Consider the following 23,427-nt stretch of genomic DNA (forward strand, 5'->3'; position numbering starts at 1 on the left):
ATAACGACCCTCCTTAGATCGATCGGTTGATAAATTAAGCGACTGATATACCGATATTCCTAGGTTCGAATCTCGGCATCGTTTGGCATTCCTTATCGGTTACAATTCATCTAATTCTTTACGTACAATTATAAACGACGCAAAATAAAGAAATGACAAAAAAACTATGTTTATTTGCTGATCAAAGGAGCACTGAAATTAAAAAAAAATTGAAGTAACATAATTTAACGATGTACTCGTATTTTCGAAATAAAATTCTATACGCGTAATTTTTTATTACTACAAACGACGTTGTAACTTTTCTTCTCGTCGGGAAAAATCTTTGGATCAGAGGTTAAATTTTACGTAAATTTTTCATTTACAGTTACCGTTTTTTTGTTATAATTCCGACGAGAAATTTTTTAAAGCTTTTTCACGAACGGAAAGGCATTAATAAATTTAAAAAGTGTCGAAAACCTTAACGGTCAATTTTTTTATTACAAAGTTTTTGTAAAAATGCACTTTGAGTGAGAAAATTGAAAAAATACAAACATGTTTAAGTAGCCCACCGCATACAGCGAGAGAGATTGACGGAGGGGGAGAGTGAGAGAGTGACTGGGAGAGAGAGGGGTCGAGTGAGAGACAGAGTGGGTAGTGTGAGAGAGCGAGGGTGATGGAGAGAAATTGAGAGAGGGTTTGGTAGGGGGATCAATGATGGAGAGGAAGCGAGACAGAGGGTCTCTCTCTCTCTTACTTCTCTTCTCTTCTAATACTATTCTTAATACGGAGTGGTATATAATCGCAGCTCTAACATTGTGACTACAACAGGTGCCATGTTGCCAATTAACCTAAGTTTTCCTTCCCCCCTCACCCTTTGGCAGCCAAGATCGGCATGAGGTAATTCACTGCGTTGCGTTTGAGTTATTCAACACTTTTACATAGAATAAATACATCATCCAAGCTAACCAGTAAGGAAGATGAATGAAAAAAATAATTTTTAATATTTTTGTAAAATTTTTATTATTTATTTTTATTTTTTAATTTAATAATTAATCATATTATTATTTTACTATTATTTATATCTATATATTAAAAAAAAAAATCGTGTTAAATTCTTTGTTTGACAATAAGGTCAATGAACTTTGATATTTATCGTTTATGTATTAGTGTTAAAAACTTAAAAATCATACTTGATAACTTTTTTGTTTATTTTTTTTATGTTGTTATAATACAATTAGTAAAATAATCACTGATTTTATACATCCGGCTCTCGTTTAACCGGACTTACATATTTTATTTATCCGTAAAATTTACATAAACTATTGCTTGTTTAAGTACTCGAATTATCAGAGATTTTCTTGTTACAAAATTGTGATTCAAATTAAATATAATCTGAGATTAATGTTTGTTAAAACGTCGATTATTCGGACCTCCATATCTCAAACATTTTTCGACTAATTGCGGGGCCTTTTATCCGGAGGTCCCGGGTTCGAATAAAAGGAAATAACTGAAAACCTTAACATTACAGTTTAACGTTGGTTACGTTCCTTTGTTAACTTTGTATACATAGGTTTAAGCGAAAATTTGGTTTCAGTTATTATTTTGTCAAATTAAAAGTTTTCAAATCTGTAAAACATTAATGCTATACTGTCGGTTGTTATTATGAGAGGAGAAACAGTACAGTGTAGGTAATACATTTTAGTTGGCGCGCCAATTTTCATAATTTATTTTGCAGATTTGTTCGGACGTTGTTTGAAGCGACAGAGAAATAACGTGCGTGGCAGAGAACGAAAGCTTATGGAATCTAGCGACATTACACATGGCGCTAGATATGCAGTTCAATTTGGATCCTCGTGTCTGCGGTCATTCTTGTTTAACTATTTCTTATACGTTGTTTATTTTGTTTTGGTGTTTAATGACCTTCATTATTAATCGAGGTAAGTTTCTTTATATTAATATTATTTTAATATAGCTTAAAATAAGTGTTATTATTTTTGTTTTCACGTACTGCATTTTCTATTTATAACACCGGCTACATAGTATCCCCCAAAAATAAACAAAAGTTACACGCTTGTTTATAAATTTTAGGTTAATCGGCCGATAAATAATTAACCAAATAAAATGCCAAATAACCAAATAAATAATTAACCAAATGCACAATCTAAACGTACCGTACTCGTGGGTTAAGCAAAGTACGGTTAATGTGTAAAAACGCGCGCACACGCACCCACAGAGAGAATGTTAGAGAATTTTCGCGCTGTCTGGGACAGAGTGAGGTTTAAGAGACGGGGTGATGATAGTGATTGTGATGTTTTATTACTTTCCAAGAGCGACTCTTATTTTGATAATCGTATTCTCTAAATAAGTATATAATTTCGTACCAAATTCTTACGGTATTTTGTATTTCACTTTTATTCGTTTCTGGAATATTAAATTTCGTATTTTAAAATGCTTGAAATTTATCGGTGATAAATTACAATTTTAAACTTGTATTTAAGAGAATAGAAAGTAAAAACAAAAATAATAGTAATGAAAACATTGGCAAAAGATACCAGAATTACAGGTAGACAGAAAGTTCTGTGTTCAAATTTCGGTCAGAATTGGCTTTTTTATACGCTTTATTAAAATTTGAAATAAAAGTAAGTGACGAACTGAATGTCGGTCTATTGCCCGTACAAATAAATAAATAGAAAAATGTATTAGGTATTAATACGTGTTAGGAATACCATTAATAAAGATAACTAGGTCGAATTGTAAATAAAACTGGAAAAATTTTATCTGTTATTATGTAATATTAGAATTTTTTTTTTTGTAAATTACTTTACAAAACTGATAAATTTAATCGTAATATTTTTAAAAAAATTATTAAAATTAAGGGAGATAAATTATTATTTTAAATAAAATGTAATAATAGAGATATAAAATAATCGACAAATCTTGATTTAATTTAATTATATCGAACGTCTATATAAGAAATATAATAGGGATATTAACTTTGTTATTCGACAGAAATACACACACACGTACGCACATTTACGGTTGTATTTGAATTGTTGTACCATCGCGTGACCAGTACTGTCCGAGGGTAGCCAATCAGAGTGAAGTTAGCCACCTGCATTGTTTGACCACCCCTCTCCCCGCTCCTGTCTACGCATTAGTCAGACTGACAGTTGGTTTTACTTATGCGTCATCCCAAAAAAATTAAACAAAAAATAATTACCTCTCACAGCGTATGAACGATACAATTTTATTAAATTATTGTTTTATTTTTTATCATTGCCTATCGAAGTATTGTTTTTCTATTAAAGCATTTATTATTATAAAAAATTTACTTATTACATTTATTTTATTTATATTTAATTTTTTTTTAAACACTTCGCTTTTATTATAATCTGAATTTTTTTAAATCTAGCACAAATTATGTATTACAGTAAATAAATTTGTACCTTCAAAACTTGATTGTATGTTAGTTCAATCTAGTTTTGAAGGTACAAATTTATTTACAAGAGGTTGTTGATGAAGCTTTCTATTATTTAATAAAATTTAATGTTACAGCTTGATAAAACTATATGTGTATATGTCTTTATCAGTAATGCAAGAGTTCGCACGCACGCACACCCGCGCGCGCGAATGAAGAAATACGTTACTACATAATTACAATTTTTAATTTTTATTAAATATTAAATACGTTTACTTCTTAACAAATGTTACCGTTCGTAAATGTAGATGTGGGGATACATCAGAATTTTTAATTTACTAAATCACACGAATCATTTACCGGTACAAAACAAAAATTCACATATTGCTATATAAATTCATATTTTGATTTAAGCAAGTTTTTTAAAAAAAAGGCCTAAAGGATTAATATTTGAATAGATGTATAAATAAATATACACTTATACAGACTTTTGAGAAAAATACAAGGTCTTCTGAAGCAGCTTTTTCAATATTGTAATACCGGGCGAGCGACTTAAAATCAAACCTAATCAGCTCGAACTGCAGTTATTTTAGCGTCGCGTTTAATACTGCTATTACTAATAGTCTATTTTTGTCGGTTGTAAACTGTTCCAGCTACAGTGCGATATAGTTTCGTTCTTTACGATTATGTTTATTCTAAAATACAGTATTCCATCGAGGAAAGGGCTGCTATCGAGGAAGCTTTGGATCCTTTCAAGAGAAACGTAAAATATTTTCGCTAAGTTTTCGAACGTCAGTATCCCGATAAATAGTAGTAGTACACGATTCGGTTAAAAAACGGCGCACAACGGAGTCCGTTTCAAACTAAAAAACGAAATAGGCGACCTTTCGTCAGGACTCCGTAGGCCATAGCCCGTATTCAAAAAACAATATCTGCCGGTCCGAAAAAATCTATAGGGTAAATTATCGCACCAAGATCGTGTAAAGTACACATCTTGTAAGATTCTTCACGACTTAAATCTCGGAAACCTTATCGTGTAAAAACTAAGCAAAACAGATTAACCGAAACGTCTTAATTTTTAAGGGGGTCATAAAAGGAGTAAACTTGACGGGTTCTTATGATTTTCACCTGAAAACTCGAATAAAGCAGGTCCCAATATTGTATCTCCCATAGATTTTACGATAACCGCCGTAAAACAGAAAAATTCAGTGACGAAAAACACGTTTTTTTAGGTTTGAAGTACAATAATTTTGTTAAACGACTGAAAAATGCGTAAATTTTATTAAGAAAACATGTAGAGAACTTAATTTTGAGAAAATTGATGAAATGAAGTTACGAAAAACAAAAAAATATCAACTTTTATTATTAAAAACAAAACGGAACAAAATTTAACAGAAAACAGCGAATGAATTTATGAAAATTAAAAACAACTTTTTAGCGTAATAAATTTAGATCGCAAACAACAAATTTATTTGTAGAATTTAATAATCTTCGTGAGAATAGCACACTTCACAGCACTCGTGTTTCATTTGAACGCCAACCGGTACAGCCGATGAAAAGAAAAATTTCTTCAAGTAGTACAGTTTAGTTCCAAAACGATCACGCGAAGAATTTCTACGTTACTCGACATTCTACAAAGTACAGTACGGAGGACATTACACGCTCAAGGACTGAATCCTTGTCACGTCCAGAAAATAAAACACCTCAAGCTTGGTGATCGTGCCGGACGGGTTTTTTCAGCGGGTTAACATAATTACTTTTAAATCTCGTTCGTACTATTTTTGGACGAAGCTACTTGTACCCGTAACGGCGTAAACAACACGTGAAATTCACATAGGTGGTGTGAAGAAAACCACACGCTCCAGTCGGATCAAATTTCCAGCCGTAATTTTCGGTGAACGTTTGATGCGGCACGATCGGCAACAAATTAGGCCCTTTCTTACTAAAACGTGTCACGGGGAGAAATTTTTAAACGATGTATTTTTTTGCTTGAAAATTTGTCATCGTAGAAACAAATCGAAATGTATTATCGACTTGATGGAATACCGACACGTTTGCCGAATAAAGTAAGACGGTTTTTAGATGAAAAATGTACCGGTATTTACGTAAACTCTACGTCCAGCCCTCTACGACTGGACGTAGAGGGCTGGTAAATTGTCCGAGTAGATAGCTGAACCTTAAATCCCTTAGATTATTGTTTACGGGAACGGATGAAATGAGAGGTGTACAAGTAAAGAGTAGACGCACGTGACGAACTGATCGCTTGCATTCTCAGTGCTGTTGCCCCTCATCAAGGAACGCAAGGAAACGAGTTGAAAAGTGCATCGATGTTAACGGTGGAATTTTCCAACGTTTATTTTAAATTTAAAAAAATATAAACCACAGTGAGTATTTTTTTTAAAAAGTGAATTAAAATTATTTTAATTTTTCAAAGGTTAAACATATTTTACTAAATAAAAAAAAGAAAACGGTTGTTTTTACTTTTACAAATCCTTAAAGTTTTTTTCTCCATACAGTATATTACAACGATTTTCTCAGAATTAAACTCTCTACAAGTTTGTTTAACAAAGTTATTCTACTTCAAACCTAAAAAAACGTTTTTCGTTACTGAACTTTTCTGTTCTACGCTGGATATCGTGAAAATAAGGGATGATAGTTCTGGGTTTTATTATTCTATTTTTCGGGTCAAAAAAACATAAGAAACCATCAATTTTACCCCTTATATATATAACGCCTTAAAAATTTCAGTATGACTTATTTCACCGGGGAACTGAAATCCGAGCGACATCTATGCTAGTTAACGGTAACTGATAGTTACCGTTTATTTAATGTTCCATTTCTGACAAATCAGGTGACTTTATTATTAATATAAAAGTACACGTTAAAACAATCGCACGCGTGCGCATAGAAATTTCATATCAAATATCGCTAAGTATTTAAAATTAAATAAATAAAACGAATGAAGGTTGTAACAACGGAAAAAGAACTGCTCCCCCTGTTACACTAAAAGTCGTGGGTTGAATTGGCGCCTAGTTATGGTAAACGTATAACAAAACAATCAAAACGTAGTTAATAGCTGAACCGACTTAAAAGTGAAAAATAAAATTAATTACTCGATTTCCGTAGCCGAGCGGTAGCGTCTCGGCCGTTCATTCAGAGTACCGGGTTCTAATCTCGGCCAGACACGGTATTCTTCATACGCTAAAAATTCCATTTTCACGTTCTCGCTTTAGAAGTGTCTTTGTAAGCTTCTGCGGTGAATTAATTCATCGATCGAAAAAAATAAATAATAAATGAACGATAAACATCGTATAGATAGATGGTAACAGCGACCGATTCAGTCATCGTGGACGGCTATCAGGAAGTTGTTATTACGTCTAATGTTTGAGATAGCAGAACTGCGGTTCAAATTCAGTTTCTCTAGAGAGATATTCAACATTTATAGCGAATCGATATAGATGATGAGGATCATATGATAAAAAATGTCACACCCTTACCGTGAATCAAACCGACTATCGATAAAATAAAAGATACACACACCACCGCATTACACTATCTGATTGTTCTGTCGCCTAAAGTTATTCATCTACTTTCAATCGAGACGTGAAAGTAAAAGATACCTCTATAAATTTTTCTTTTGGGGTTTAATTAAGTTAATAAATAATTTTTTTTATTCCGATTAGTGTAGAATAATATATTATATAAGAGTATATAATACTCCGGAACGCGTAAATACGCTATTTCATTAATAAAAAAAAAGCAACTGTCCCGGCATTTGTGCGGATGGATCAAGGGAAACCGTGGTAAAAACTTAATCAGATCGGCATGAAAAATTTCACTATCGATTACAAAATAAAATTAGGTTCGATTAAAGTCCATAAATATAAAAACAGATGAAATAATATCGAGATAACTAAATTAAGCGACTAAATATATAATAATTCACAATTCAGAAGGCGTTAATGAAAATTATTTGTATTTGTTTACACGGTGAACAGGATACGGGAAATTGAGGTTTTTTTTTATAATTTAAAAATTATCGACACAGTAATATTGTTTATGTAGAATGAAATAATTTAATTGTTTTTTAAATAAACAACCGATGTTAAATTTTTTTTTGAAACGGTTCAGTAACGGAAGCATAATATAATGCGGGCGATTTACACATAGTTTGTCTTTTAACCAGTGATTTCTCAGAGACTACTAAAAATACAGTTCTCAAACCAATTTCTTTCGATTTTTCACTTCAGATTTCATAAAGAAAAGAAAACATAGCATTTACTCTTTTATTTAGATCTACAATCTGGCTTAATTTTACCAAACTGGCAAGAATTAAGGTAAAACTTTTATCAGACAAGAATCGCTAACCAAGAAAATGTAATTTTTAAAACTATTTGAATGTAAGCGTATGTAAATTTTTAATTGAAGAAACATATTTTCTTTTTGAGGGGTTCATGATTGCTTTTTTATCTTTTTTTATAATTTCAAGTAATCCTCATTACAGCTTTTTTGTAATAGATCTATATCTACACACACACATATGTATATATATATATATATATATATATATATAAATAATTTGATGAAGGGGAGAACGACTAGGAAACAAAATGTTTTACTAAGAAATTTGATTTTTTCCTCGATATAATTTCAATACTGCATAATTTTTATACTAAAAACGTCATTTGACAAAAGGGTTCAAATCTGACTCGAATTCTATTACTCGATATTTAAAAATATTTCGAGATTGTATTCTAAATATCAATGGCGTATTTGAAATAAAAATCAGTCAAGAGGAAATCTGGGGAAGTTATGCAACCGTGTACTAGTTTTGATTTTACTAAAAAAAAAAAAATTACAAAAATATATAAATAAAATGTAATTTTTTATAGAAATAGAATAAAGTAAGTGGACTGTGAATTTTTTATTCTGTAGTCTTATTCAATTAGCCATTATTTCTAATTCTGATGCACGGCTTACACACACAACTTAATTTAAAATATTTATTATTTTATTTAAGTATATTTATTCGTTTACTTAATTCAATGATTCTAACTAAAGCGCGCGCGCATACCGTATTTAATTCGCATACCGTCATGTGTGACGGGACTAGCGACAACAGTCGGCATTAACTAATGTAATTTCACAAGTTGCACAGAACAAATTTCGCTTACACCGTCGGCAGATTGTTGCAGCTGTGAGGCTTACCGCACCGGCCAGTCCGAACTATTTTTTTACACTTTAAATATTATTCATTTATTTAATTTTACCGCTCACCTGTGACGTCACAATATACTCGTATAACAGTAGTTTACAGCATTTTTTGGGGTGGAGGTGCGATTTCGCAAATATTTTTATTTTTAAGAAAAATACGACTTTAATTAGGTGAAATCTCGAGATACCGAGGGTGCCCCATTGAGTTTTTAAGTTGAAAATTTAACGCATCAATGCCCCGTATATAGAAGTAATCTGACCGTGTTTGGTCAAAATCGGTCCGGTTGATCTGGTGATATAAGCCGATTTAGAGGCTCACACCGAACTCGCACACTCGTACATACGAACATTAACATTCGGAAAATTTCCATCCGGTTTTTTGGGTTCCGTAGAGGCGAAAACCGCGTATGCCCAAATTGGACAGATTACGGATACTTTTTCCTTCTAGAGCTACAGCTGTACTATAGCGTTATTTAGACGGGAAAATAAAAGAACCGCTCCACATTTTTCTGGATGGATCAAGGGAAATCATGATAAATACATAACCGTGATAAATTCATGACAATGAGTGTCACAAAATATTTAATTAAATGAAAAAAAAAATTAAAATCAGTTAAAAATTGTATTAATACTAAAAAAAACACAACCACAGGCGATAAAGTACAATTAACAACTCGGCATCGAATTGAATTTACTATACATAACCTATCGGAAAAATGTTCCGTTGAATCGCTTAAAACTTTACTTTAAATTTACTATAGAGATATCCTTCGTAAGTTAGATCCACGTGTGGATGTCTGTTGCGTATGGAAAAATTATGCAAACCATAGAAATATGATTTTACTCTCAAATAAATATACATACAGAGTTTTTATATAACAACTGTTTGATTTCAAGTACGATTTAAACGGCATTATATTTAAGGTAGTATAGCTTACTTACTGTACATTAGTGTCTATCCTTAACGGGTAGATTTTGAAGTTTTTCTTGGTGTACTTCGATATATGTACCGTTCGCTGCCCTGCAAATGTCCAGACGGTAATCCGGCTCTTCCCACGTACTCGTCAGGATGTCGAGTGTAATGTATGCTACCGTCGCACTGCAACAACCCTCTCCTGTAGATAGCTGATGTCGGGGATTTTCTCCGAATAATGATTTTTATATGCCTCCCAAAAAGAAATCTAATGGCGTTTAGGTTCCTTGGTGGCCTTGCGATCAGCCCTCCTCTTCCATTCCGCTTGTTTTGAAACCGATGTATAATGCAGCACGGACACGGTTGCTGTAACACGGCGAAGCGCCATCTAGCCGATAGAAAATTATGTATTTGAGCTAAATTTCAACTTTTAGTGGTTAATGGGGGTCACATTAATTCGGCATTAAGCAGGCGATGAAAAAAACTACAAAAAATAAAATTATAAATAAATATTTATTTTCATTATTTTAGGTAAGAATAAGGATATCAAAGATTAAATTCCACGGAAAACTAAACGAACTGTTCCGGCATTTGCCCTATTGTATCAAGAGAAACCGTGGCAAAACCTTGATAAGAACAGCCTAACAATATTTACGTCTACGATACATTTCACATTACAGGCTTATAACATAGTAAAAAAAAATTTATACATTACGATAATATTACAATTTTAATTATAATAAATCTTTATGATTTATAAATTTCTTCCACATCTGATGATATCCATCCTTTTTCCCTGCAAAAAGAAATAAAAATTATATAATAATAACAATCTACAATCTCTTATCAATAAAATGTATCGAAAGGTTTTCACCTGTTACACCAGTCTTCAGGAGAATATAGAAAAATTGAGTGAAAAAACACATTATATGTTACGGTTGTTCATTACAAGCACGAGTATATTCCTTCAATTCTAACGATCGATTATGAATACATTTTTGATAAAATATTAAAAAAGTCTTATATAATATAAGGAAAATTACAATGAATGTAATCGATATGTGGATTAACAGAATAAAAGTTCTTTGAACAATGAACTCAAACCTAGAAATTTACAATTATGTAATCTATTCTGATCGGTTCCAGATAAAAATCTAAACAGTATTTTGATCCTGTGTACTGATATTTGTCATATATATATGTATGTATTTCTGGGTTTTGCAACAAAAAAAAAAAAACACATCAGTTATTTTCCAGTTATAAATAAATCAAAAAATTATTGTGCTTTAATGAGCAAATATCGTTTACTATGCTTAATTTACAAAATGTATGAACAGAATATTGCCTTTCATACGAGTGACGTAAAGAAACAAATCGTTTTCAACTCTAGATGAGGGAGATTAAAATTTAATGAATCAATTTTTATTTTTTAACTAATTTTTCTTCTGCTACCTCTTTAGGCTACCTAATGATGGCATAGAGACCTGCAGTCTGGTCTTGGGAACTGTTGCTAATTGTAATCTTAGTTAGCAGTCAATTTACTGTTAAAGCTAAATATTTAAAACTTATATTTAGGTATAAAATAGATAATAGCGTAGATAGGGCTATTAGTCCCTTAGTAAAATGTACGTATACTACTCTCGCATCGATTTAAAATACCAAATTTGGCCTTATAATTGGAAAAATAAAATAAAGTTAAACGAAGTCAGGGACGGACTCCCCTTTTATGACTAGACTAATTTACTGTAACAACTCTTCTTTTAGCTGCGCGATTACAATTGCGGTCGATGTCTATACACAGTTATGGTCACAAGCAAGAATTTAGCCATCGAAAGTATCTACCTTCACAAAAAATAGACTTGTTGGCTGTAGTTGAATGAATTGACAGTTTCTTGTACATTCAATCCACCATTATGGCTTACACCATAATGGTTCACCGTTAATGACAGATCATTTTTCCTCTTGGCTTTGAAGTTTCAAGATGTTACTTTAGCATCCAAGAAAGTTTATTTAAATGAGTTAATTAAATCTTGTATTCTGATGAGTAAATAATAATAATATATTATATACTTTATATACATCGCATCTCTTTTCAGTTAGATTCCAAAATGTGTGTTATAGTTATGATACCGAAGAAAGCAGGAGCAGATAAACGTGAAGAATACAGTAAAATTAGCTTAACTAGTCATGCATCAAAAATCTTAACTAGAATTCTGTGCATAAGAATTGAAAGGAGAGTGGAAGCAGTGTTAGCAGAAAACCAGTTTGGTTTCAGGAAAAGTATAGGGACAAGGGAAGCAATTTTAGCATTCAGATTAACAGTAGAAGGAAGATTAAAGAAAAACAAACCTGCATACGTGGCATTTATAGACTTGGAAAACGCATTTGATAACGTAAACTGGAATAAAATGTTTGCATTTTAAAAAATTTAGGTTTCAATTACAGAGATAGAAGAAAAATTGCTAACATTTATAGGAACCAAACAACAACAGTAATAATTGAAGAACATAAGAAAGAAGCTGTAATAAAAAAGGGAGTTCGACAAGGATGTTCCCTATTCCTGTTACTTTTTAATCTTTACATACAACTAGCAGTAAATAATATTAAAGAACAATTTAGATCCGGAGTAACAGTACAAGGTGAAAACATAAAGATGCTACGATTTGTTGATGACATGGTAATTATGGCCGAGAGTAAAAAAGATTTAGAAGAAACAATGAACGATTTGGAAGAAGTTTTACACATGAACATAACAAGAGCAAAACAAAAGTAATGAAATGTAGTAGAAATATTGTAGACGGACCACTGAATATGGAAGAGAAAAGATTATGGACGTAGAAGAATTTTGTTATCTGGGAAGTAGAATTACTAAAGATGGGCAAAGCAGGAGCGATATAAAATGCCGAATAGCACAGATTTCGAATCCCCGTCAGCCATGGGATTTTTCACACATGCTGCAAAGCATTCATCTCATCCCCTGCGGATAAAAATTGCTTAACTGCGGACCCGGAGGGTAAAAAAAAAAAAAAAAAATTCTGTCTACCTAGATTTAGTATAATGTTATCTCTTCAACATTTTAAAGGAAACTAAAGATTCATACATTAATAATTTTAACAATAATTAAGATCAGATGGTTCATTAACAATTAAAAAGAAAATGAGATGTTTACATTTAAGCGAGAAGACAAAGAAAACAATTGAATCTGAACATACTGCTCGTCAAAAAAGAAGTTCTTTTTTCTTGTAATATCATATCAAATCAATATAAGGTAGATAAATGTTATATTAATATAATTCAGTGATACAAGATAAACCAGGTATATTTATTTTACATTTTTTTATCAATATAATGTATAATAGTGATCACAAATCAATGATAATGTATACAAATAATAGTAATAAGAATAATCAATAATGCTCATAATATTAATAATAAATGTAAATATATATTCTTGGAAAATTGTACCTGTAATCGTATAGAGAGTAAGATTTCTATAAATATGTTATTCATGACACAAGAGATGTATCCAATGGTCTGAATAACCATGTGCCATTAGAAAGTGTAAATAATGAAGACATTGCACATTTAGTGACTTATCACATCTAACATATAATATCTATGTGTGTGTGTACTTATGTTGTATGTGTTGTCTGTGTATGTGCATGGGTGTAGTACATATGAACATGCAAATATAGTATAATAGTCCGTACAGTAGAGAGTTAGAAGAGCATATCAGTATGATATAATTATACAGAATATTACATTATATATCAATATATAACATTTATGATCGTAATATAAATCGCATTAATAAGTTACAATAATAAAGTATAATATCAATCAAAATTATTATTTTAACAATATTCTCAATTAGTAACATGTGAAGTATTTTTTTTAAATAAATAATTTTAAATTATCAGACACTGGCAGCAAACACAACTTATGCACAGGTCTTTGAAGCTGACCATTCGTAGTCTTTAAATCAACGACTCTAACTAATTGGTCAGGACCTCTTCTTTTTCCTGTTTAGCCTCCGGTAACTACCGTTTAGATAATACTTCAGAGGATGAAATGTAATGAGTGTAGTCTTGTAAATTCAGTACAAAAAGGATTGAATGTTTGATTTTAGATTTTCCGAATTTAAATAAGTCATACAAAATATTCTTGGCAGAACGGAAGTTGGAACAATTATCTGAAAATATTTAGGTAGGAATACCTCTTTGTGAAATAAATCTTTTGAGCGTTGCTATGAATGACTGTGTAGTCAGAGAATTGACGAGAAGGTACTACTATGAAAGAGAGTAACTGACCTAGTTGTTGCATTTGAGTTTTCATGTGAAAGCAAGAACAATTCAAACATTTATTAATGACTGATGCGTCAATTACTAGAATGTAAAAGATGTAAATGCTCAGCAGTAAATAAATAATTTAATTATATTTGCCTTTGAGTGTACAATAATAGGATGTTTAGTTTGATAATAAAATAAAGAGTGTTGTAATCTACCTCCCACTTGTAATAATCCTAAATCATCCAGAAACAGGTCAAGCGAAATGATTTTATTTTGGTTAGAAATAATTTGATGGTTCTTAAGTTTATTTAATTCATTACTTTTTTTTTTCCTGTTCAGCCTCTGGTAACTACAGTTTAGATAATTCTTCAGAGGATGAATGAGGATGATATGTATGAGTGTAAATGAAGTGTAGTCTTGTACATTCTCAGTTCGACCATTCCTGAGATGTGTGGTTAATTGAAACCCGACCACCAAAGAACACCGGTATCCACGATCTAGTATTCAAATCCGTGTAAAAATAACTGGCTTTACTAAGACTTGAATGCTGTAACTCTCGACTTTCCAAATCAGCTGATTTGGGAAGACACGTTAACCACTAGACCAACCCGATGGGTAGATATAAGAACCTATTTTAGTGTTAATGAAAGAGTCACCTAACAGGAGTTTATCGGATTTACATGGTAATTAAACGATAAATCTACCTTGATTGTTTCTAGTGGTATTAAGTTTGAAGTGTGTTTCACATGTAAGAAGATTCATTAACTGAAACATCAGAATCAGCTTCATAAATTTTCCAAACGTTTTCAAGTATAGTTCAATGATCTAAGGTATTATTGCTTGTAAAAAGGAATGTAACAGTATTCTTATGTTTAAAGTTAGATCTAGAATAATAACTAACATTATATAGTTTATAAATCTTGCTAACCTTGGAAGTAGGATGTTTGCGATAAGATTTAAATGCATTGTTGTACTTAACATTTGCATTTCCAATACTGAATTCCATAATTTGGCAGTATTATAATCTAGCTTTGTTGTTAGAAATTGAATTACAATAAATTCAAATATGTTAACTGGAAGTTGTATTCCTTCAAGCGAGTTGACAAATGAAGAAATGTCATTAATGAATTTAGATAGAAGATCTAACGATTCTCTTTTCACAGAAATTAATTTTAAAATGCAATCTACATTAAAATATTCAATCATAAATTTATTATCAAGTTGTATTATCAATAAATCTAATGCGATTTTATAATTTTCATCAATTATTGGAAGATTTTTAATAATGGCTAAGGCTTCATCTCTAATTGTTGAATGTCAATAATGTAATTTTTGAATATTTGTTAAATCTTGTGGATTAAATCATTAAATATATTAAAAAAGTGAGACCATTCAAGAATTTCACCTTTGAACGATGGTAAATTATGGTAAGTTGCAATTGTAATTGTTTAATAGTTGTGCCTACAGAATGTTTTTGATTATTTACTCTATGCTGACTATTTATCTGCGAATAATCCAATTCTTGTAATACAGTCCTTAATTGATTTTCTTTAACATAATTTTGTTCTTTATCCATAATGATTACAATAACGAATATGGCCAAAAAACAAAGTAAAACTAAATTACACAAATATTATATAGATATTAATGTAAATTACGAATCCAGTTTCAATATAGTGAAGAAAGCACCAAAATAATATTTTTGTTCATTCATAATTTAATTATTATTGAAGATCGGCAATGGAAATTGAATTTTCCAAGCTGCAATTTATTTATATATATATATATATATATATATATATATATATGTATATAAAACAATATTAGAACTTCACATATAGCAGATATTTCACATAATTATTTAATTATCTGGTCTTATCCATTTTTTTGGTCTGTCAGGCTGGATCATTTAATCGGAGCCCAATTTTATTTAGATCTTATTTTATCTTGTTAATTTATTCAAGATACAAGATATCCTATTATTCATGAGACTAAGCTAGAATATACTCTCACCGGTTATCTTCCTATTATTTAAACATAAAAATACTGTTCCGTCCCCTTTTACAAGCAACAATAACTTAGATCATTGAACTATATTTGAAAATTTTTGGAAACTTCATGCAACTGATTCTGATGTTTCAGTTAATGAAAGTTCTACATGTGAAACACACTTCTAATTTCATACCACTAGGAACAATCAAGGCAGATTTATTGTTTCACTACCACGTAAATCTGATAAAATCCAGCCCGGAGGACGAAAAATAATGTACAACAATTCCAGCCATGGAGTAATTTGTTGGTTGTGTAAACTGTATATATTAAGTAATTGGTTATCTGACAATTACTTTATTTCAATTACAGTTAAGCACTTCCTTTATTTATTTTAAACTTACATTGAATTAATCATTACACTGTGTTTCAATAGTTTCATGCTTTTAATTAAGTTCACATTTTTAAATATATATTAAATATGCTGTCTAACTAGAACAGATATAGAATTTAGTAATGTTATCTGTTCAACATTTTAAAGGAAAGGTGAAAATTCAGACATTAATAGTTCTGAGCTGGTTCATTAACAAATAAGAAGAGAAGAAAATGACAGATGTTTACATTCAGCAAAATGGCAAAGAAAACAGATGAATCTGAACAATACTGAGCATTATTACCATCAAAGAAAGTAATTCTTATTAGTACTACCTACACTGCAGATGGTTTACAATTATCACAATCATAAGAAAGAATGCAACAAATTAATGAGCTTTTTCATTCAGGAAACTATGTATTACACACAGTTTCCAGTCTGTGTGGAATGTACAGTAATTAAGACTATACCAGACTCTTAACAGTTTTACCACTTTTAACATTTAACCTAAAATTTACAACCATGCATGTAACTTGTTTCATATCTATTTGTATATGTTTGGGATACCATTTCGCCCGGTATTATAAATAGAAAACAATGTTAGAAATGTTTGGATATGATATTAAGAAATAGTTATGTATTTTGTAAAAATAGGACAGTGCACATTGTATTCTAAAATGCATTACGTAAGTATGGATACACCAGGAAAAGCAATAATTTTAAATTCTATTAAAATAATAATATAAAAAAACTTACCTCAATCAATGAGGGTCGTTATATAAAATGAACAATGCATAAGAAATAGTAATAGTTAATAATATATCAAGTGTGATCACAGACGCAAAGATCCAAATTGAACAGCGTATCGCAGGCCATCAATAGCCATTTTACAATCAACCCGAGTCTGACCGCTGGGTTTTATATTCTGCCTACGTAATTCACTGTCGTTCCCCACCCTGCAACTTCTGTCGCGTTAAGAGAAACAAATCTCTTTAACCGCCAGAGCAAAATAAATTATGAAAATTTATTTCCTGCACCGCACTGTTTCACCTCTGATAATAACAACCGACCGTTCTCAAAGTTCTCTTATATTTGTCATCGCTTTTAAGTCGATATACAAATATCATTAATAGTACAACCAACCGTATTGTCCATTGGAGAATTTAACACGATTTTAAATATTTTAGGAAATTTTTTTTTTATATATATATATATATATATATATATAGATAATTCATTTATACACACATGCATGCACACACACACACACACACACACACACACACACACACACACACACACACACATACAGTGGATCCTTGAATCTCTCTTTCAAGTTCTCTAACTACTCTCTAATTTGGTACGTTCAGCCTCATACCAGGAATCAAAGTTCTTCTTTAAAAACACATAAATATTCATACTAAGAAGAAAAGTTATATTTGTGACTTTTGTGAAAAGACATATTATTCTAAAAAGAGTTTAAAGACACATATTAATAATATTCACACAAAAGACAAAAATTATGTTTGTACCTTTTGTCAGAAGACTTTTAATCGAAGTTATACTTTAAAATTACATTTAAATACTCATACCAAGGAAAAAAAAATTAATTTGTAACTTTTGTTAAAATCATTTAATTATAAAAAGAGTTCAATGATACATATTAATATTCGTGCAAAAGAGAGAAAATTATGTTTCCAACTTTTGTCAAAAGACTTTTAATCAAAGTTCTTCTTTAAAAATAATTTAAATACTCATACTAAGAAGAAAAGTTATATTTGTAACTTTTATCAAAAGACATATTCTAAAAACAGTTTAAAGACTTTTGAAAATAAACAAAAATTAACAAAAATTTTGAAATAGACGTCTGAAATCATATTAGTCCTATTACATTCCCAAATATATGCTCTGTTCACAATTGAAAAGGAGCTGCAAACCTAAATAATAGAGTGCAGAGACTTTGATGCCATGTCACTCGCCGTTCTCTGAATTGATACTTGAAAATTTACAGAGAAATTTTTGTAAGTATATACTGTCTAAATATGTATTTTAAAATGTTTTTTTTTTTTTTACTCTACAAGTTACAATTTCCCTAATAAAATTAAGAATTAAAATAAAATTGTTACATTTCTTAAAGAAATTTTTTGTTGTATATTAAGAGATTTATATTAAAGAATTTTTTTTTTTGACTGATGAATAATTCATTTAATTCTCTTATGATAGATTATTTTTAATATTTATAATTGTTTTTCGCAGGAAATATATAATCCTGTTTTTTCACAATTACTTTTAACACTTCTATTTGAATTTTTGCTGGATTATCCTTTTTGTAACCTAAACTTATTGTATAGGGACAAGGGAAGCAATTTTAGGCCTCAGATTAATAGTAGAAGGAAGATTAAAGAAAAACAAACCGACATACTTGGCGTTTATAGACCTAGAAAAGGCATTTGATAACGTAGACTGGAATAAAATGTTCAGCATTTTAAAAAAATTAGGGTTCAAATACAGAGATAGAAGAACAATTGCTAACATGTACAGGAACCAAACAGCAACAGTAACAATTGAAGAACATACGAAAGAAGCCGTAATAAGAAAGGGAGTCCGACAAGGATGTTCCCTATCTCCGTTACTTTTTAATCTTTACATGAACTAGCAGTTAATGATGTTAAAGAACAATTTAGATTCGGAGTAACAGTACAAGGTGAAAAGATAAAGATACTACGATTTGCTGATGATATAGTAATTCTAGCAGAGAGTTAAAAGTATTTAGAAGAAACAATGAACGGCATAGATGAAGTCCTACGCAAGAACTATCGCGTGAAAATAAACAAAACAAAAGTAATGAAATGTAGAAGAAATAACAAAGATGGACCGCTGAATGTAAAAATAGGAGGAGAAAAGATTATGGAGGTAGAAGAATTTTGTTATTTGGGAAGTAGAATTACTAAAGATGGATGAAGCAGGAGCGATATAAAATGCTGAATAGCACAAGCTAAACGAGCCTTCAGTAAGAAATATAATTTGTTTACATCAAAAATTAATTTAAATGCCAGGAAAAGATTTTATATATAGCTATAACATTCTCCTATAGCGGTGCTATAGGAGAATGTTAAAATTCAGACGGGTGGATAAAGTGACAAATGAAGAGGTATTGCGGCAAATAGATGAAGAAAGAAGCATTTGGAAAAATATAGTTAAAAGAAGAGACAGACTTATAGGCCACATACTAAGGCATCCTGGAATAGTCGCTTTAATGTTGGAAGGACAGGTAGAAGGAAAAAATTGTGTAGGCAGGCCACGTTTGGAATATGTAAAACAAATTGTTACGGATGTAGGATGTAGAGGGTATACTGAAATGAAACGACTAGATAGGGAATCTTGGAGAGCTGCATCAAACCAGTCAAATGACTGAAGACAAAAAAAAAAACTTATTGTTTCTACCACATTGAGTTTCAGTGTTTTCCTCCATTCTTTTATGACTATCTAGGAAACAATTAAAAGTGATCAGAGTCAACGTAATCCGAGAATACCAAGAATGATGTATACATCCAAGAATACCTAGAAATAAAATCATTCATCAAAAGTAAAATTGTAAAAGCACATTAAGAAATTACTATTTCAACAACTGTTCAAAATGTCCTCCTTCATTGTTAACAGTACTCTGCTCATTTTAAAATTCCTTTGGTGGCTCTTTCACCGAATCTGGATTATTTCGTAGAATTTCAAATGCATTGAAAATTCTTGCCATCAATTCTTTTTGTAGTTATCTTTTCAGCATATACTATCGATTTCGTATGTCCACACGTATAATAGGCCATTGGAGTCAGATCAGGTAATCTAGGACCAATTAATTGGTCCTTCTCGCCTGATCCAGATGCTCCTAAATGTTACGTTCAAATAATTTCTAACTACTTCACAAAAATGTATAACAAACCCATAGTGTTGAAAAATAATTTCTTGCCTTGTTATTAGTGGAATGTCTTCTTAAAACTAGGGCAGGTTATTTTCTAAAAGAAAATACTAGTTTCCTGTAAGGCTACCATCAAAAATAAATGGTGCAATCATATGCTTATCAATAATGCCACACCAAACATTAACAGAAAACCTGTGTTGAAAACTGTATCTACTAGCACGTGGATTTTCAAAATTCCATTGATGTTTATTTTGAGAGTTATTAACTCCATCTCTTATAAATGTTACCTCATCAGGGAATAAAATAGAACATACTTAATGACAGTTTTCTTGAAGCCAATGACAATACTTTAGATGCAATGCAAAGTCGCCAAGCAGTAAATTTTGAACCTCCTGATAGTGGTACAGGTAAGAGATTTTCTTTAAGTATTCGCCATACTGTGCTATGTGGCAAACCAATGCAATTTGAAATTTGTCTAGTATTAAGTCCCGGGCTACATTGAACTTGCTATATCACGTTCTCCTTGTAAGCGACACGACATTGTTCTTGTCTTTCAACAGAATAAGAATGTGTAGGTAAAGAACCAGTTCTGCGTAAACAATGGAAAGCTGAAATTAAGGTTTTGATTTGGAACCCTTATATTAGGAAATCTTTTTTGATATTGCATTTTTGCAGCCAAGGAGTTACCATTGCAATAACCATAAATAAAAATTGTTAGCATATTCCTCATTTGAAAACTGAAATGAAATTTTGAGATCGCAGAACACAAAACACTCACCTTCACACACACTCCACAATTGTATACAACTTTTAAAAATGTACAAAACTACTCACATTCTGTAGACAAATTATGATTGTTTATCAGCTGTTAAAACCAGCTTATGAAATTAAAAATAACAAATTTACCTTCACAAAAAATCTACTTGGTTGGCTATAGTTGAATGAGTCGACTGATTCCCATACAAAATCCATCACAAAATCATATTTTTATAAAATAAAAAAATTATGTAATTAAACATACATATATATATATATTTATACAAAATAAATTACAATTCAAAAATTATTTGATTACATATTTTTATATATATCTTTGAGATAAAAAAACCCAGGGTTGTTTTTTAATTTTTTTATTAGTATTGTTTAGAAATCTACAGTTAGTTATATTGTTAAATTTATAATTGTATTTTTAATTTAAAAAAAATGTTAATTGTATTTTAAATAAATTGTTAAAAAGGATATTTTTAAATGTTAGGTAATCTATTAAAAATAGCAAAGAAAACACAATAAAGTCCCTCCTCTTAAGCCAAAATATCATTGAGTTACAAGATTAAATATATTTATTATGTTTGTTCAACCCTTTATAGGTCCTTCGTACCTATTTGTACCACCAGACATTAGAGGTCATATTGTATACAAAATTATTTATAAATTAATTATTATTGTTAATTTAGATTGTATAAACGCCCTTTGGTACAGTCACATACCAGATTTTAATTTTCCCGCTTCTATGGTTACAGATCGCTGTTGACTTAAAAGCGGTTTGCGACTACAGCACCAGCGGTTTGTTGGAGGGAGAATTACGTCCGTTTTGTGGGACAGTTTTATTTTTGATTTTACGTCTACAATATCTTCTATTTTAACAAAGTAAGTTACTAGATGATTAGAAAAATAATATATTTTAATTATTGTGTATTACTTTTTAAGGATTCAAGACATTATTTTAATTACGGATGAATAAATATAGCATCATCAGATAACCTATAAATAAGGTATTGCTTACATGCGTTTGAAATGCAATTTACAGAAAGTACTAACAATTTGAGTGTTGTAAATTAGTTCCAAAGAATCCTTGAATATTCTAGTTTGAAGTGATATAAGCAAATATATGGAGTTTTTTGTTGAGAAGATGTTATAAAACTTAAATCATGAATCTGTACAAAACTTAGATTATGTTACTTCTTTTATGACTGTCAATAAAATCAGTGCTTCTGCGTTTTGCGATTACTGAAAGAATTTGTAGAAACTTAATAAAGTGGAACCTATATTGTAATATTCTTTTTTAATTTGATCTGATTCAGGTTTAAAAATTTATCATATTAAATTATATCCATAAATTAAATCATTACATGATGCTTATAGGCCTTCAAAAAATTATACCTCTATTTTGTTCTTATTGTAAGTGAAATGTTACTAGCAACTGTTTATGTTAATAAAAAGCTATTTTATTTTATTTTAATATACAAAAATTCAAAATGTAATTTTGTAAAATATGAAATCAAAAATATACTACTTATTTCTTAATGAATGATGAAGTTTAAGGAGAGAAGCTTCTTGTAACAATACATGCCAATGAAGCTGATAAAAAGGAGGTTCAAGATGTGGGTTATAGCCTCTGGCACAACCAGTATTAACTATTATGTTATTTCATAATAATATACTGTACTTTCAAAAATTTGAATGTATTAAGAATTGAAATTATCTACGTCCCGATTTGTTTGAATTTGTAATGTTCAATTATATATAATTTTTTGTTTTTAATTAAATGTGAATGTATTCTTTTTTTGAAAGTATTATTTTTGATTATTATTATGTATTATTATTATGTAATTATTATTAATTATTATTATTATTATTAATATTATTTTTATGTATTATTTTTTAAATTTATCCATTAGGTTGAATGGATTACATTTATTACCAAATTACAGTTGATTGCAAACATATTTGAGGTGATGGGTTACTGCCTCTTTGACAATTTCTTTTCAAATATTGAAATGATTAAACAATTATTACAAAAAATATATTTATCTGCGCTACAATTAGACAGACTAGAAAACTATTCCCTAAAAATCTTGTAAAAGTTGATAGAAAAATGAAAATGGGTGGGATGTACTTTGCTATGTGGGGACATTGTGGTTTCAAAATGGAAAGATGGAGGAACAAAATTTGTATGTGTTTTTTGCACAATGCCTATGAGAAAAATCAAGTGTTATGTATAAACAAACAGGGAGTACGAGTCAACAGATATGTGGCTGACATTGATCAGTTTGTTCAGCTTCACTCCGCGTTTAATATAGGTTGGGTTGTAAATCTCATTGATGATGGATGAATCATTTATTTTAAAATCAGTTATTTTACTACTTTAATTTATCATAGCCCACCGAGCTGGTCTAGTGGTTAACTTGTTATTGCAAATCAGCTGATTTCAAAGTCGAGAATTCTAAGATTCAAATCCTAGTAACTTTTATATGGATTTGAATACTAGATTGTGGATACCAGTGTTTGGTGGTTAGGTCTCAATTAACCATACATCTTAGGAATGGTTGATGTGAG

The 23,427-nt window shown here is 30.4% G+C and overlaps 2 protein-coding genes across 3 annotated transcripts in view; one reads left to right on the top strand and one right to left on the bottom strand.

Annotated features, from left to right (window-relative positions):
• LOC142320419 (serine-enriched protein-like) overlaps window positions 1–17,197 on the bottom strand; it is an 89,721-nt gene extending 72,524 nt beyond the window's left edge. Inside the window, exons 1-2 of the mRNA XM_075358136.1 lie at window positions 16,932–17,197; window positions 9,554–10,320 (exon numbers count right to left, since the gene is read on the bottom strand). The gene's annotated coding sequence lies outside the window, so the exon portion shown is untranslated. The remainder of the gene's footprint in view (window positions 1–9,553; window positions 10,321–16,931) is intronic.
• LOC142320418 (uncharacterized) overlaps window positions 1–23,427 on the top strand; it is a 117,297-nt gene that overhangs the window by 1,031 nt on the left and 92,839 nt on the right. For both annotated transcript variants that reach the window (XR_012755379.1, XM_075358134.1), the window contains exons 2-3: window positions 1,715–1,916; window positions 21,612–21,738. The gene's annotated coding sequence lies outside the window, so the exon portion shown is untranslated. The remainder of the gene's footprint in view (window positions 1–1,714; window positions 1,917–21,611; window positions 21,739–23,427) is intronic.

This window comes from Lycorma delicatula, chromosome 2 (assembly GCF_047948215.1).
Source record: "Lycorma delicatula isolate Av1 chromosome 2, ASM4794821v1, whole genome shotgun sequence".
In the NCBI taxonomy this organism is placed as follows: Eukaryota; Metazoa; Arthropoda; class Insecta; order Hemiptera; family Fulgoridae; genus Lycorma; species Lycorma delicatula.